General features: G+C 41.0%; 1 long non-coding RNA gene across 5 annotated transcripts in view; it reads right to left on the reverse strand.

Moving 5' to 3' along the window:
- The window catches only part of LOC113895631, a 140,333-nt gene that overhangs the window by 18,091 nt on the left and 106,521 nt on the right, over positions 1-15,721 (reverse strand). For all 5 annotated transcript variants that reach the window (XR_003511894.1, XR_003511895.1, XR_003511896.1 and 2 more), the window contains 2 exons: positions 6,204-6,505; positions 4,617-5,287 (listed from right to left, as the gene is read on the reverse strand). This is a non-coding gene — a long non-coding RNA (uncharacterized LOC113895631). The remainder of the gene's footprint in view (positions 1-4,616; positions 5,288-6,203; positions 6,506-15,721) is intronic.

Here is a 15,721-nt window from a genome sequence, read left to right on the forward strand (position 1 = left end):
AAGCATAGATGTGTGAAGCTGCCCACCTGAACTCCTGGCCCCTTCACCTCATCCTCTCGTTCTTCTCTGGCCCTCCTATTCTCGCCTACCATTCTCTCCAGTCATTTCTCTTTCAGCTTTAATGAGTTTTTACTTTGCTATTACTCCCAAACCAGTCTTCATTTTCAGCCTTCTGTGTAAGAATCAAATTATATTATTGTCCCTCATCAGGTTAATGTTTTGTCTCTCATGAGAGGGAAAGAAAGTCTTAAGTAGAGACAATACATCCATGTGTGCACTAAAAATCATACTATGAGGGTAGTTCCAATTTCTCCTTCAGTATGGGTTGTGAAAATGGCTCAAGCAGAAAAAGCATAATAAGATCATGGAAAATGCAGAGATGATGTCCCTAAATAAGCTTAAATTCAAACCTGGGCTTTCTTAAAAAGCTCCAATCCGGATTCAATAAGCTAATGCTTTAAAAGCATCTAAATACAACCCTTAGCACATTAGTGGTCAGTAAACAACAGACTGGTTCCAAATAGGAAAAGGAGTACATCAAGGGTGTATATTGTCACCCTGCTTATTTAACTTCTATGCAGAGTACATCATGAGAAACGCTGGGCTGGAAGAAGCACAAGCTGGAATCAAGATTGCCGGGAGAAATATCAATAACCTCAGATATGCAGATAACACCACCCTTATGGCAGAAAGTGAAGAGGAACTCAAAAGCCTCTTGATGAAAGTGAAAGTGGAGAGTGAAAAAGTTGGCTTAAAGCTCAACATTCAGAAAACGAAGATCATGACATCTGGTCCCATCACTTCATGGGAAATAGATGGGGAAAAAGTGGAAACAGTGTCAGACTTTATTTTTCTGGGCTCCAAAATCACTGCAGATGGTGACTGCAGCCATGAAATTAAAAGATACTTACTCCTTGGAAAGAAAGTTATGACCAACCTAGATAGCATATTCAAAAGCAGAGACATTACTTTGCCAACAAAGGTCCGTCTAGTCAAGGCTATGGTTTTTCCTGTAGTCATGTATGGATGTGAGAGTTGGACTATAAAGAAAGCTGAGCACTGAAGAATTGATGCTTTTAAACTGTGGTGTTGGAGAAGACTCTTGAGAGTCCCTTGGACTGCAAGGAGATCCAACCAGTTCATCCTAAAGGAGATCAGTCCTGAATATTCATTGGAAGGACCGATGCTGAAGCTGAAACTCCAATACTTTGGCCACCTGATGCAAAGAGCTGACTCATTTGAAAAGACCCTGATGCTGGCAAAGATTGAGTGCAGGAGGAGAAGGGGATGACAGAGGATGAGATGGCTGGATGGCATCACTGACTCGATGGACGTGGGTTTGAGTGAACTCCGGGAGTTCGTGATAGACAGGGAGGCCTGGCGTGCTGCGATTCATGGGGCCGCAAAGAGTCAGACATGACTGAGTGACTGATCTGAACTGAAACAGTAACTATAATTATCTTCAAAGCAATAACTATTTTAATCACTTATTTTAAATTTTTTAAATTGGGATAAGAAAGACTGGGAGCTGTAAACTCTTAAATAATAATGGTTTCAAATAGTAGTCTTTTCCAGGTTCTTTAAAATGTGCACCGCCGCTTGCCCCTCAAAAAAGTTTTGGGCATTTTGTTTTGGTTTTGTGTATTAGGTTAGTGTATGGGAGGGCTACAGCAAATGGTAAATTCTAGAGAAAAAATTTCCAACTGTAGATACTTTTTTAAAGTGCTGCTCTCCGATTTAAAAGAAGAATTAATTTTTTTTGTATAACCCATTAATGACTATTCCAATTATATTCACGTTGCTGTCACCTAGCGGAGAGTTTGTGGTTGGAAGACAGAGAAGGGTGCAGGGCCACTCCATTTATCCAGAGTGCACTCCTGCCCCCTGGTGGTGACATTTATTGTGCCTGCCCTTAGCCCATGAAAAAGCGTTTTACCAAAGGGGCATTTTACAGGTGGCAGCCTGACTTTGCCTCTGCGGTTACAATCAGTGTGACGGGATGGCCGACAGCTCCTGTCTTCCGTCTTACAACTACCATCTCATCTTACAAGAAAAGAAATACGACTGACCTAAAGTCATCCTGACATCTGAAGGCAGAGCTGCGACCCTCGGCATGAAGTCCTGGATCTACTTTCTGTACATGATTACGCTAAAGCCAAAGGTAGCAGTGTTTTCAGAGATCACCCCTTTCCTAAACCTCCTCCAATTGCTTAATATGCCAGGAATATTAAATAATTTGCTGTTTATTTTAGAGACAGTATGGCCTGAATGTCTGCTTTTTTAGCTCTCTGTATTGAGTGTGTCTTTATTTTTAATTCCTCTTTTTCCTATATCTATTGTTTCTTACCAACTTTTCATTCTCCCCTCATGTAATTGAAAAAAGTAATTTTATCATCTATGAGCAATCATTTTTAAAACTGTCATTAGATAGGGCTATTAAATCTCAACCCCTCTGGATTTCTACTTACACAGACAAAGGCACACAGACTGTGCTTTTTCAGAGGAAAGATAACTTTTTTTGGTTTCTTCCAAATAATCACTTAGTCCAGGCTCTTGCCCAGCTTGAGGTGAGAATATTCCACCGAAGTGAGCAACTTCGGAGACTGAACACAGCTTTCTGCCAGAGCAGTTGTTCTGCTCTCATTTTATGGACACGGTGACTCATGTACCTGATCAAATTTCCCTCTGTGCAGGCTGCTGGAAAAATTCAGGACCAAACTGGGCCTCTCTCCTTAAAAAGTATGAGGACTTCCTTGTGCGCTTTTCCTGTCCCTTTCGTGGCTCCATTTCATCGTCCATCCTGTGCTTCAGCTTCCTCACTGCCTCAAATCTAAGGTATCTCCACAGTGTTCTGCTTTTTAAATGCCTTAAACCTATTGAAAGATGCTAAGAATACAGAGATAGGATACAAGGAGAACTGTGTGTGTGTGTTCATCCTGTATGCATCCATAGGTATATCAGAACCAAATACAAAAGACTCTCCTTCAAAAGATTTTGAAATTAAAAATATAAAGAAGGAAATGCTTTTTTTTTTTTCATATAAAATGCTCCCTAACTAGGTTTTCTGAGCCAGAAGAAATGAGATTCATGACTCACGGTTTTACTTATTCTATACACTGTTTTCAAATTCCTGACAAAGAGGAGAGGAAGAATCCTTCTGCTCATTAAACCTGTTCATTTTTCACAATTAAGAAATAAGTGTTAAAATCTCTCACATTTGAATTAGCTTTGAGTTTCGTAAAACACTGTATAATTACCTGAATAATAAAAACAATGACTAGGCTAGATTCAAAACTTTATCAGCAAGTATGAACAAAAGAGCAGTTAACTAAGCCTCTTTCTAAAACGATATTATTTCAAAGCCAAAACATTTAGAATCAACCCTTTATAGCTAAAAGTAATTTTACTGTTCCTACTGCCATTGTTTTGCCATTTTTTTAATGTAATAGTCACAAATGTCTTTCATGAACTCTAAACATAGCAAATTTAAAAAAAATTGTATCATCATCAACACATAGATGCACAACTTTTGGAGCCTTTTTTTTTTTTAGTTATTCAGAAAGATTCCCAGTGGATACCCAAGGACATCAGTGTCTCGTGCTACCCACACACCTGAAACTTTCCTCCTGGCCATCATTGGAACTGATACAAATCCATGGATACAATCATACATCCTACATTTCATAATTTCAAAACCCTTCTACTTCCAGAATCTCACTCATCTCAATGATAATCTTGTAAGATAAGTATAAAACCTGCATTTTGCAAGAGAAGAAATGGAGACTTTTAAGGTCATCAAAAGACTTGTCAGAAAGAAAAATGGAGTGAGAGCTCAGATCTTCTAAACCTTGTTTGGTTGTTCTTTCCACTCTAGATTTTATTTTCTCATGACTGTCACGGGAGTTTGGTATACACCCGCTGTTGATAAAAACAGGAGAGGTTGAACTCTCCTCCACCCACAGCCATTCATACAGGCACGTTCTTTTCCAGCCCCAGTCTCAAGAGTCAATCTAGAAAATGCACAATTTAACTGACACGATGGACGTGAGTCTGGGTGAACTCCGGGAGTTGGTGATGGACAGGAAGGCCTGGCGTGCTGCGATTCATGGGGTCGCAAAGAGTCGGACACAACTGAGCGACTGAACTGAAGTGAACCGAAGTGAGTGCAAACACAGTTGTGCCCAGAAGGCCGGGAAACCTGAATGCCATACGGGTGCAATGTTTTGTCAGTGTAGATTCACAAGGCTTTTTTGTAAGATAAAAAGCAAACCCTGGATCCCACTATTAAGAGTTCTCATGGATTAATGATTCTTTATCAGTATGTAATGTTGATAGAATGTCTTTTTCCTATCACAACTTTCCAGAGTACAGGACCCGATATATTCAACCTTGCCTTGGCTCATCCCTAAATTCAGTGCCAGCCCGAGGATGCCCCAACTCCTCTGGAGTTGGGACAGGAGCCTGGTACCAGAAAAGCTGACATCAGAGCTACTCTGAGGAGAACAGGACCTCCTGCCCTGAGATGAATCCCTCAAACACCCACTCTTCAGGTAAGGCGCTTGCCAGGTAAGGCACCAAGGCATCTTTATACTTAAAAAAAAAAAAAAAACACGCACCTTTTACATTTTACAGTGACCAAACACTCTGAGTTGTTTACCATGGAGAAAAAGCAGAAGAAAGGAGAAAAAATTTTCCCTGTATCTTGGTATTCATTTCTCACCACCAGATGGCAGGTGAGCACCAGGATGTGAATCTCCTGCCAGTCCAAGTTGAGGACGCTGGTTCTTTAGTGTTGAAACAGAAATCCACACGAGTGAGTGGAGAATTTCCAGAGAATAGGAGTGCTTAACTGCTGATTCAGCCCTGGAGTGGAGAGCCCGGGGCCTGCCGAGCCTGTTGAGTGTGCATCAGCGCAGGGAAGTGACAGTAATTGGGGTTCCTTACTGCGAAGGCTTCAGACCGCGTGCGGTTCAAGCTGCGCAGCCGGAACTCATTAACCAAGTCCTCCGTGGTGTCTTTACTCAAACTGAGGTTCATGCTTGTTAAAAAATGCAGAAACCCAGGACAGCTAAACCGGAAACTTCGTGTTTAACAGGCTCCCCGGGTGATTCTTCTCCTTCTTAAGCTTGGGAAAAGAACTTGAAGAGTGCAGGGTCCTGGGTAAAAGCTTTTCAAAGCTAGGGCTTGGGTGTGTGGGGGCCCATGAGACTCCTGGGCTGCACTGGGAGTTGCAGAACACTCACTCCAGGCTCCCAGGAAGCTGTGCTCCACTTGGTAGCATCTCTCTCTGATACAAAGAGGCAGACATAGAGCTATAAGTCATCTCTTTGCCCTGGCAGCGTCCCTCGACTCTACCCTCTCCTCAGGAAAACAAAATTCATAAACAGTTTAACCCTTAAGATACTTAAAAACTGATCATGATTCAATAGATACTTTATAATTAAAGCATTTAGCTGAAATTGGTCCTGCATTTTAGATGAAATCTTAGTAACACGGTTTTCAATTGAAGGAAGCCTCAGCCATCAGGGATAAGGAGGTACCCAGGTCTCACTCATCAGCAAGATTTTGGTGTGAGTCAGAAGTTGGCAGTCCAGCCATAACTGGGCTCAAAAGCTGGTTTCTGGGCTTCAAGGTCAATCTGTCTGACCCTGGACATGCGTAAGAGGTTTCAATTCTACAGTCACCAGTTTGAGTGAGAAGAAAAGTAATGCCCAACCTGCCTCCAGAAAAATAGTGTTGGAGTAAATTCAGTTTAAAATCATTTATCAAGATTACTAATTCAACGAAGTCCAATTTTTAATTCTTCATTTTATTCCCTAAATTATCTCATTTAAATCTAAATGTACTTATGGCTGCTGCTGTTGCTGCTGCTAAGTCGCTTCAGTCGTGTCCGACTCTGTGTGACCCCACAGACTGAAGCCCACAAGGCTCCGCCATCCCTGGGATTCTCCAGGCAAGAACACTGGAGTGGGTTGCCATTTCCTTCTCCAAAATGTACTTATGGAAAGGGGTGCGATTCTAAGAAGGACAAGCCTGTTCAGATAATTGAGCACACACCCATGGCGGGAGGGAGAGCTACCTCCCCGCTTGTTGTTCTATAGCATCGGTGCTATGGGGTGCTGGCTCCTGCAGGTAATACCACGGTTACCTGCACAGTAGACTGGAGTTTCTAGCCAGCAGCTCCCTCCTGAAGGTCCACATACCTCCCTGTCACGTGCTTCTCCTCCATCTATGACTTTCCTTTGGCCAGATGACCTCTGAAGACGGTCACGAGCTCAGCCTCCAAGCTTAGTCCTCATAGAGCTTGAATTTTTAGATTATTCCAAGGCAGGAAGACTGTCAGTTTGATCTCTTATACCCATTTTGAGTCTGTCCTGTTTTGTGATAAGAGCAGCATCTTTGAATGATATGATTTAGACCAGGGCCCCTTGATCTCTTGGGAAGTCTTCACATCTGTCAATGCAGTTTGAGATACCTCTCACAACAGGAGATGGCAAGAGATAACCTAGGGGAAGAGGTAGAAATGAGCATGAATATTTGATTCTTCCTTCCCACTTCATCTTGCCACATATGCTTGTGCCCACAGAGGGTGAATCATCAGATTAAGTTCCTTTATTTCAACACAGTTCCTCTCAGGACCTGTCCACAAGGAAGTGGTTAATATTACCACCTTCACCCAGACAGTAAGTAAGAGGGTTCTGGAATTCCCCTGGAGTGCTCGAAACCTCGTGGGAAACACTGAGTAAAATGTATTTGAAGAAAGGCAAAAGCATAGCCATGGAGCAAAGATCAGCTGTAGCCAAGAGTTGGGGTGGTTTGAATGCATGACTAACAAGGGGCAGCCTGAAGGTGCTTTTCAAGTGCAATAGTAATTCTGGTAACAGACACACAGCTCTATAAATGTGTTAAAACTTAGCAAACCATGCACCCGAAATTTACCTCCTATAAACCCTGACTGCTCTCTTTCTTGCACTGGCAAAGCCTCTCTTTCTACTAGATGATTCCTCCCAACAGATAAAAATGTTAAAATATCCCACATCTTTTAAAACCAGTTAAAAACAACAGCAGCAAAAAGTAACATCATCACCCTATATTCCTCTCCAGCTATTGCCTCAGTTTTCTCTACAATAAATTTGAAAAGAATTTCAAATGAATTACAATACATTTGAAAGAATTCTCAGTCATGTTTTCAGCTTTCTCTCCTGTTATTCTCTCTTGAACCCATTCTATTCATACTTTTATTTCCATGAATCTACTAAAATTGTCTTGCCAAGACGTTGCCAAGCCCAAAGGTCAGTTGCAATCCTCAACCACTCAGTTTGTTGAGAGCATTTGCCTGGCGGATCCTCCTAAAAACATTTCCAAAATTTGGTGTCCAGTTTATTTACTATCTCATGATGCTTGAATGACTCCTTTTTATTTGCCTTTGCTGGATTGTCTTCAATTTCTCATCCTCTACATGTAGAGAGAGCATCCCAGTGCTCTGTCCTCACATCTTCTCATCGACCCTCATTTCTGTGGTGACCTCACTCAACACCATGATTTAGATCCCATCACTGGTAATTCCAGATACTCCATTGCCCGAGCTAGTCTCACAAGTCCAAATTTATATTTACAACTAACTACTCAGTCTCACTGGTCAGAGGTCTAATTGCCAATTCGGTTTTGCCATAAGCTCTTTTGGATTATTACAATAACCTCTTAACTGCTCTCTCTGCATTCCTGCCTCACACAGTCTCATCTTAACATAACAGCTAGTTTTGTTGTTGATATTTAGTGAGACCCACTCACGTCTCACTCTTTTTGCAACCCCATAGACTGTAGCTCCTCTATCCATGGGATTCCCCAGGCAAGAATACTGGAGTGGGTTGCCATTTCCTTCTCCGGGGGGTCTTCCTGACCCAGGGATCAAACGTGTATCTCCTGCATTGGCAGGAGGTTTTTTTTTTTTTTTTTTTTTTTAATTGAGCCACCAGAGAAGCTCAATGTAACAGTTAGAGAGGCCTTTGAAAAATATAACTTAATCGTGTCACTCTTCTGATTAAAATCTTTCAATGTTTTTTGTTGTTGTTGTAAACTGAAAGTCTGTATCCCCTCAAAACCCGTATGTTGAATCCTAACCCCCAAAGGAATGATTAGGAGATGAGACCTCCAGAATGTGATTAGGTCCTGAGGGTGGAGCCCTCGTGAATGAGATTGTTGATCTTAAAAAAGAGATCCCAGAAATCTCTCTTACACTCTTTGTCATGTGAGGATAATGGCCTTCTGCCACCTTACAGAGAGCTGTCAGCAGAACTCAACAATGCTGGCACCCTGATCTCAAAGCTGCAGCCTCCAGAACTCTAAAAACTAAATCTTTGTTGTTTGTAAGCCATACAGTCTATGATATTCTGTTATAGCAGCTTAAGCCACCTGTCTTATTCAGAATAAAAGCTGAAGTCCATGCTGTGACCTAAAAGTTTAACGTGCTTTGGCTCCCACACTCTCTCTGACCTCATCTCCGTTTTTCTCATTAGGCTCTGGTCACACTGTACTCTTAGGTACTCCTCGAAAACACCAACTGTTTTCCCAGCGCAGGGTTGCTGCATTTACTCTCTTTCACTGGAAGAGCTCTTAGATGACCTCGTGGCTCGTCCACTCATTTATTTCACTTCTCTGCTCCAGTTCCTTGCTTTTTCAGAGTTATCCTCTAACCATTTACCTAAGATAATCTACTTTTCCCCATCCTACTCCAGGTAACCCTCTCCCTTTCCCAAATGAATTTTCTCCATAGAACTTATCACTCCCGAACATATTTTGTTTTTGTTTATTGACTGTCATTCTACCTGTTTCTCCCTCACTCCTGCATGCCACCACCACCACCAGAATAAATGAGCCACAGGAGCAAAGAATTTAATTCACTGCAGAAGCCCCAGTACTTAATTAACTGATTGAATAATTATGTAACATTAACACTAAAATAGAAGTCTCACAAAGATTGAAAACTGGTGGCCCTGTCTGTTTTTAATATTTTTAAAGTGCACAGCTATAGTTAGAATTTTGATGAAGTTATCAGTTATGAACATTAGGATTTCACATCAGTATGTGGTTTCATAACTTCTATTGAAAAATTAGAAATTGCCAATTTCAGTGGACACTTGGTACATTCTGGGCTTCCCTGATAGCTCAGTTGGTAAAGAATCCACCTGCAGTGCAGGAGACCCTGGTTCAATTGCTGGGTCGAGAAGATCTGCTGGAGAAGGGATAGGCTACCCACTCCAGTATTCATGGACTTTCCTTGTGGCTCAGCCGGTAAAGAATCTGCCTGCAGTGTGGGAGACCTGGGTTCAATCCCTGGGTTGGAAAGATACCCTGGAGAAGGGAAAGGCTACCCACTCCAGTATTCTGGCCTACAGAATTCCATGGACTGTACAGTCCATGGGGTCACAAAAAGTTGGACACGACTGGGAGACTTACACTGGTACATTCTAGGCATTGTTATTGCATTACAGCTGTTCCAAAAAATGATGGCACTTAATCATGAAACTTCTCAGTGATGAATTACTGTAGCCGAAACACAGAAAGGTAGGACCTTTTCTAGAGTCTTCTGTCTAGTTATCTGGGAGCTGGAATGCAAAGCATTATAATTCAGATAAGTGCACCTTCACAGATCCTGCCTTTACCCTCTCTGAAGGCAGCATTCCTAAAAGGCTACAAACATTTGAGCTCAGTGCCAGACTCCCTGTTGAGCTGAAACAAGCCTTTTATAACTTTGCCGCCTCCAGCCAGTTCTCTCCTTTACATCACCTGCTTTAGCCCTGTATCCATTCACCACAGTTTACAGTCCTTATCAGATTGAGATAGTCAGATTTGAATCAACAGTCATTTGAATGTCCATTTATATGGACACTTAAATCAGGACACTTAAATCAGTCACTTAAATCAGGTTCTAAATGTGATAAAAGGTAAGTAAAATACAATTCTTGTTTTTACAGGGCTTAATTTTTTTTTTTAGTGAGCACACATACATGTTATGTAACTTATCAACAGTAAAAGGCACTCATGAAAGAGCAATACCAATGATAAACCAGTAAAGTTCAGAGTTCAATGCAATGAATATTTTATTAACCCCAGCCTTGTCATGGGGCAGGAATTTCATTTTTACTGATATATTCAAAAAATCTATAATACCTTGTACATTATAAGTGCTCGATACACACTTCTGAAATATGTGACTCATACAAGAAATTTTATCTTCTTCTTGATTTCGCTTAACTTCAGATTTCTCTTTTCCCCTTTTCATATGTTTAATGAGAAAACACTTTTAAAAGATAAACGGAGGAAATTTTTAAATTTAAGAGTACATTTGAGCAAAAATCTTTTATTAATTTAATTTTTGTAGTATAGTTGATTTACAATGTTGTGTTAATTTTTGCTATACTGCAAAGTGATCCAGTTATATGTATATATGTATCATTTTTCATTATAGTATACTATACAGTATAGTATATAGTATAGTATAGGGAACTTATTGTTTATCCATTGTATTTATAATACTATATATGCAAAAGTGTATTTGAATCAGATAGCACCCAACAAGAAATGATTAGCAGCTCTCTACCACTGGGAGCCACAGGAAGGACTTTCAGAAAAAGTGCAGAAGCAAAGAAAGGAAATGATTACATTAATTATAGTTTAAAGCCTAGCTGGCTATCTGTGATTGGTTGTCCTTAGCATTTTGATTTCATAACCTTGAGGCATTTCCAGGCTGCCATGACACAGAGATCCCTCCATCTAATGGCCTCTTTGTTTAATTAATTGAGCAGCTCAGAGAAAGTAAGTTTGAGAAATAATACATCCCAGGTGGCTCAAGCTAAAGAATCCACCTGCCAAGCAGGAGACATGAGTCCCATCCCTGGGTTGGGAAGATCCCCCGGGGAAGGAAATGGCAACCCACTCCAGTGTTCTTGTCTAGGAAATCCCACGGACAGAGGAGCCTGGTGTGCTACAGTCCATGGAGTCACAAAAAAGTCAGACCTGACATGACTTAGCGACTAAACAACAACATGAGCGCAAGTACAGTACAGTGGCAGTTCAAAGAAAAAGTTCACATCTGTTTGCAGAAGATCTGAGGTTTCATGGAAGAAATGCCCTTGGAAATAGATCTGAAAGAACTGGTAAAATGTGAGTGAGCAGAGATAAATACAAGGCTCTTCCAGGCCCATAAAAGTGAGTCAGACCAAATTGTTTGTATTATATGCCATGGAGTTTGGCAGCAGCTCAGGGAGTTGAGCGGGTGAATGTTGATTATCTTTTGACATTTACTTGGCTTAAGAAAACAACTGAAAATGGATCTATGCTATAAAAAATTAGTAACTAAAGCAAAAGTAAAATTCTGGCTTTGATTTATTTACACGGTGATCTTTGGCAGTTTTCCAAGCTCTTAGTCTCATGTGAGCAGATAGTTCTGTCAGCTTTGTCTTTTTCCACCCAAAATCAAGCCACAAAGATACTAGTTAAGGAGCAAGAGCCTGGTATTTGGCCTCAGTTGCCACTGGTGTGACCCTGGGCCAGTCACTCACTTAGCGTGACCTTCACCCGCTAAAAACTCAGTACTCATTCCTTGCCTTCCTCACAACAGTGGCATGATCAAATGAGTGAACACACAGCAAGAATTCCTTGTAACTGGTGAGGTGCTCCGCCAAAGAAAGACGGCCTTATTGTCGTTCTCTGCTGTCCCCAGCAGCCTCAGCAGTATAATGCTGGCATATGTGAAAGCATGTAAAGACCCCATGGTGTAAAATGCATCTTCCCTTATTAACATAGTCGATGATTCCCCTCAGGGCATATGTTTCTGGTCTATCTGGAATCTAAGTGACATCGTGCCTCTATATTTCTTTGCTGTTATATGCAGGTATTATTTTCTATTTGCTGAGAAAGCCTTTAATTAGGGTAAAACCATTCAAAGTCAAATAGGATTTTGACATTTATGGAGCCACTCTGTGCCCAAGAGTAAATGTAGCTTAATTGTTATGACATGGAAACTGGAAAATTCTTAAAGAGATGGGAATAACAGACCACCTTACCTGCCTCCTAAGAAACCAGTATACTGGTCAAGAAGCAACAGTTTAGAACCAGACATGGGACAATGGACTGGTTCCAAATTGGGAAAGGAGTACAAGGCTGTATATTGTCACCCTATTTACACAGTACATCATGCAAAATGCCAGGTTGGATGAAGCACAAGCTAGAATCAGGATTGCCGGGAGAAATATCCATAACCTTATATATGCAGATGACACCACCCTTATGGCAGAAAGCAAAGAGTAACTGAAGACCCTCTTGATGAAAGTGAGATGAGAAGAGTGAAAAAGCTGTCTTAAAACTCAGCATTTAAAATACTAAGATCATGGCATCTAGCCCCATCACTTCATGGCAAATAGATGGGGAAACAATGGAAACAGTGACAGACTTTATTTTCATGGGCTCCAAAATCACTGCAGATGGTGACTGCAGCCATGAAATTAAAAGACTCTTGCTCCTGGAAGGAAAAGCTATGACCAACCGAGACAGCATATTAAAAAGCAGAGACATTACTTTGCTAACAAAAGTCCATCTAGTCAAAGCTATGGTTCTTCCAGTGGTCGTGTAGGGATGTGAGAGTTGGACCATGAAGAAAACTGAGTGCCAAAGAGTTGATGCTTTTGAACTGTGGTGTTGGAGAAGACTCTTGAGAGTCCCCTGGACTGCAAGGAGATCAAACTAGTCCTAAAGGAAATCAGTCCTGAATATTCATTGGAAGAACTGATGCTGAAGTTGAAGCTCCAATACTTTGGCCACCTGATGCAAAGAACTGACTCATTGGAAAAGACTCCAATGCTGGAAAAGATTGGAGGCAGGAAGAAAAGGGGATGACAGAGGATGAGATGGTTGGACGGCATCACCAACTCAATGGATGTGAGTTTAGTAAATTCCAGGAGTTGTTGATGCACAGGGAAGCCTGGCGTGCTGCAGTCCGTGGGGTCACAAAGAGTCAGGCATGACTGAGTGACTGAACTGAACTGAACTGTTGTGACATAGCAAGGCTTTGATTAGTGAACTATGATGGAAAAAGACATTATGTGCCCCCGGGCAAAAAAGAACGATTGTGAAAGGAATATGACAACAACCACAAAAACAGAGCAGGTTCCATGCACAGAACTACAAATACAGTGTAACCCCATAGTGGGGCTATACAGTGAGGGAACACTCTTGATAGAAATCTGAAGATGATCTGCAAATGTAACAGGTTGAAATTCCACGTTACAAAACTGTCTGGGCACTGAGTTAACTCATGGCCTCATCAACCTCGGTTCTCTTTCTGACAACCTCTGTGAGTTTCCACACCCTAATTAGACCAGATGAAATGGGATTAACTGAGGGTACTGTCTAGTCCTGGCACTTAGAAAAACCCATAAGTAAGATAAAGGGTTTTCTTTTTTGATAATTAGTTCTTTCGCTCTAAACCTACCTTGAAGTTGGTTTTGCTTTCATTGCTCTTGCTGCTTTTTATACAGTTACTTCTTTCTCTTTTCTTCTCCCTCTCTCCACTTCTCTATCCATCTTGTATCATGTGTGGTCACTTACACAAAGGGTAACCCTTCTACCATACCACGTATCCCACTGCTGTCTCAAATCCACTCTAGGTGTCAAAGTTTATCTACCATGGACTCTGATTTCTGTGGATTCTTCCTTCTACTCATGAGATAAGTGGTCATAAATTTATTGATGTGCCTTTCATCCCAGGAAATATATTTAAATTTTAGTTGGGACTTCTGAAAACATAAATTTAATACAGTGGCACTCCGTATAGTGAGAATTTAATTATAGAAGACAAACAAAAAGCAAATTTTTGTAATAAGTCTTGCAAAAATATTCTTTATAGACACAGCTACATAAGACTAAACTGGGTATTTGATGAAACCCACTTTAAGTATAGCAATATGGATAGCTTAAAAGTAAAAGAATGAAAAAAACTATACCATGCAAACACTTACCACAAAATAGCTGGACTAGGCATATAATACCAAGCAAAATAGACTTCAGAAAAGGAACAGGGCTATAAAGAGGGACATTATGTAATGATAATGGGGTCAATTAAAAAAAGATCTAAAATTGTATGCACATAATAACAAGTCTTCAAAGTACGTGAACCAAAAATAATAAAGGAGAAACCAACTTGTCCACATTGTAGTGAGGATTTCCACACTCCTCTCTCATGAACATGTGGTAGTGCTTTGAAGTATGTCAGTTCAGCTAGACTGAAATACGTTTCCCACAATTTACTTTTCTCTGTATTTTCTACAGGGTGACTCAAACCTTGTTGTGCAGAATTAGAAGGGCAGAAGTAAAAAACCATCCATTTTGCAACTCACACATGCTGGCTTCTCTGCTGGCTCATCTTATTGGAAAAGACAGCAGCCACCTTCTCCTGATTCCCCTTCAGGCTCTCCAGTTCCTGAGCCAGGTGCATGGCACGTTCCATGATGAAGGCAAATAGCAATAGCTTCTCTTGTGAGACATCTTTAGCATCTTGGTCAGAGATGGCAAGAACTGATAGGTGTTCAGTTCATCCTCTTATGTCCTGATCTTGTCTGTGGGTCATAGCTTGTCTGTGCTTTTCCCTCTGTTACATCCATCTTTCCTTCCTGGCTGTCCGGCCTTCAGACTTCAGCTCCAGTATCAGAGACAAAGACTTACAGACACTAGTGAAAGTCACTCAGTTGTGTCTGATTTTTTGCAACGCCATGGACTATATAGTCCGTGGAATTCTCCAGGCCAGAATACTGGAGTGGGTAGCCTATCCTTTCTCCAGGAGATCTCCCCAACCCAGGAATTGAACTGGGGTCTCCTGCACTGCAGGTGGATTCTCTATGAGCTGAGCTACCAGGGAAGCCCTGATACTAACAAACTCCCGTACAGACACTAACAAACTCCCACAGTTGTGTAAGGTCAAATCTTTGTGGAATATCCTTTAATCTGTCTATTGGCTGACTAGTATAAGTTGGTATCAAGAATGGTTTCAGAGGAACAGAATCTTTCACATTAGCTTTCTAAAATGATTTTGACTTTCCTGGACTGGATCCTCTGATCTGATTAGACTTTTGGCGTTAATGACCTCATTCTAGGGATAAAAAGGATATGTCATCCATGAAATGCAGTTGTGCAAGTGCTGTTCAAATTATCACCTATAGATAACTGTAATCAAGTGCCTATAGAAGCTGAGTCTTCTCTTTGGGTGGCCTAGTAATTGCTTCCATAGAACATTTTAGTAAAAACAGAGTATAATGAAGTTGTTTGGCCATTGTGCTGCAGGAATGGGGGAAGAAAATAGTGAGCTCAGGGCTTTAAATTCCAAGCTTAAAGTCTTTATAAAGGAAATAAAAGCTTGAATAACAGTTCTGGAGGAAATTTTTATCTCTTATAGCCACAGGGAAGATATTTCTAAAAATCAAACCCAATTTCTGATTTGTGGGTAGTGGAATTACACATGCAAATTGAATTCCCAGTTCTATAGAATCTCTGTTTTTTGTTGTTGTTTTGTCTCTGCTGGGTCTTTGTTGCTGGCTGCAGGCTTTCTCTAGTTGCAGGAAGCAGGGGCTACTGTCTAGTATGGTGTGTGGGATTCTCTTCAAACCCATATTCCCCACATTGACAGGTGGGTTCTTAACCACTGAACCATGAGGGAAGTCCTAGAATCTCG

This window comes from Bos indicus x Bos taurus, chromosome 7, assembly GCF_003369695.1.
Source record: "Bos indicus x Bos taurus breed Angus x Brahman F1 hybrid chromosome 7, Bos_hybrid_MaternalHap_v2.0, whole genome shotgun sequence".
NCBI classification, from domain to species: domain Eukaryota; kingdom Metazoa; phylum Chordata; class Mammalia; order Artiodactyla; family Bovidae; genus Bos; species Bos indicus x Bos taurus.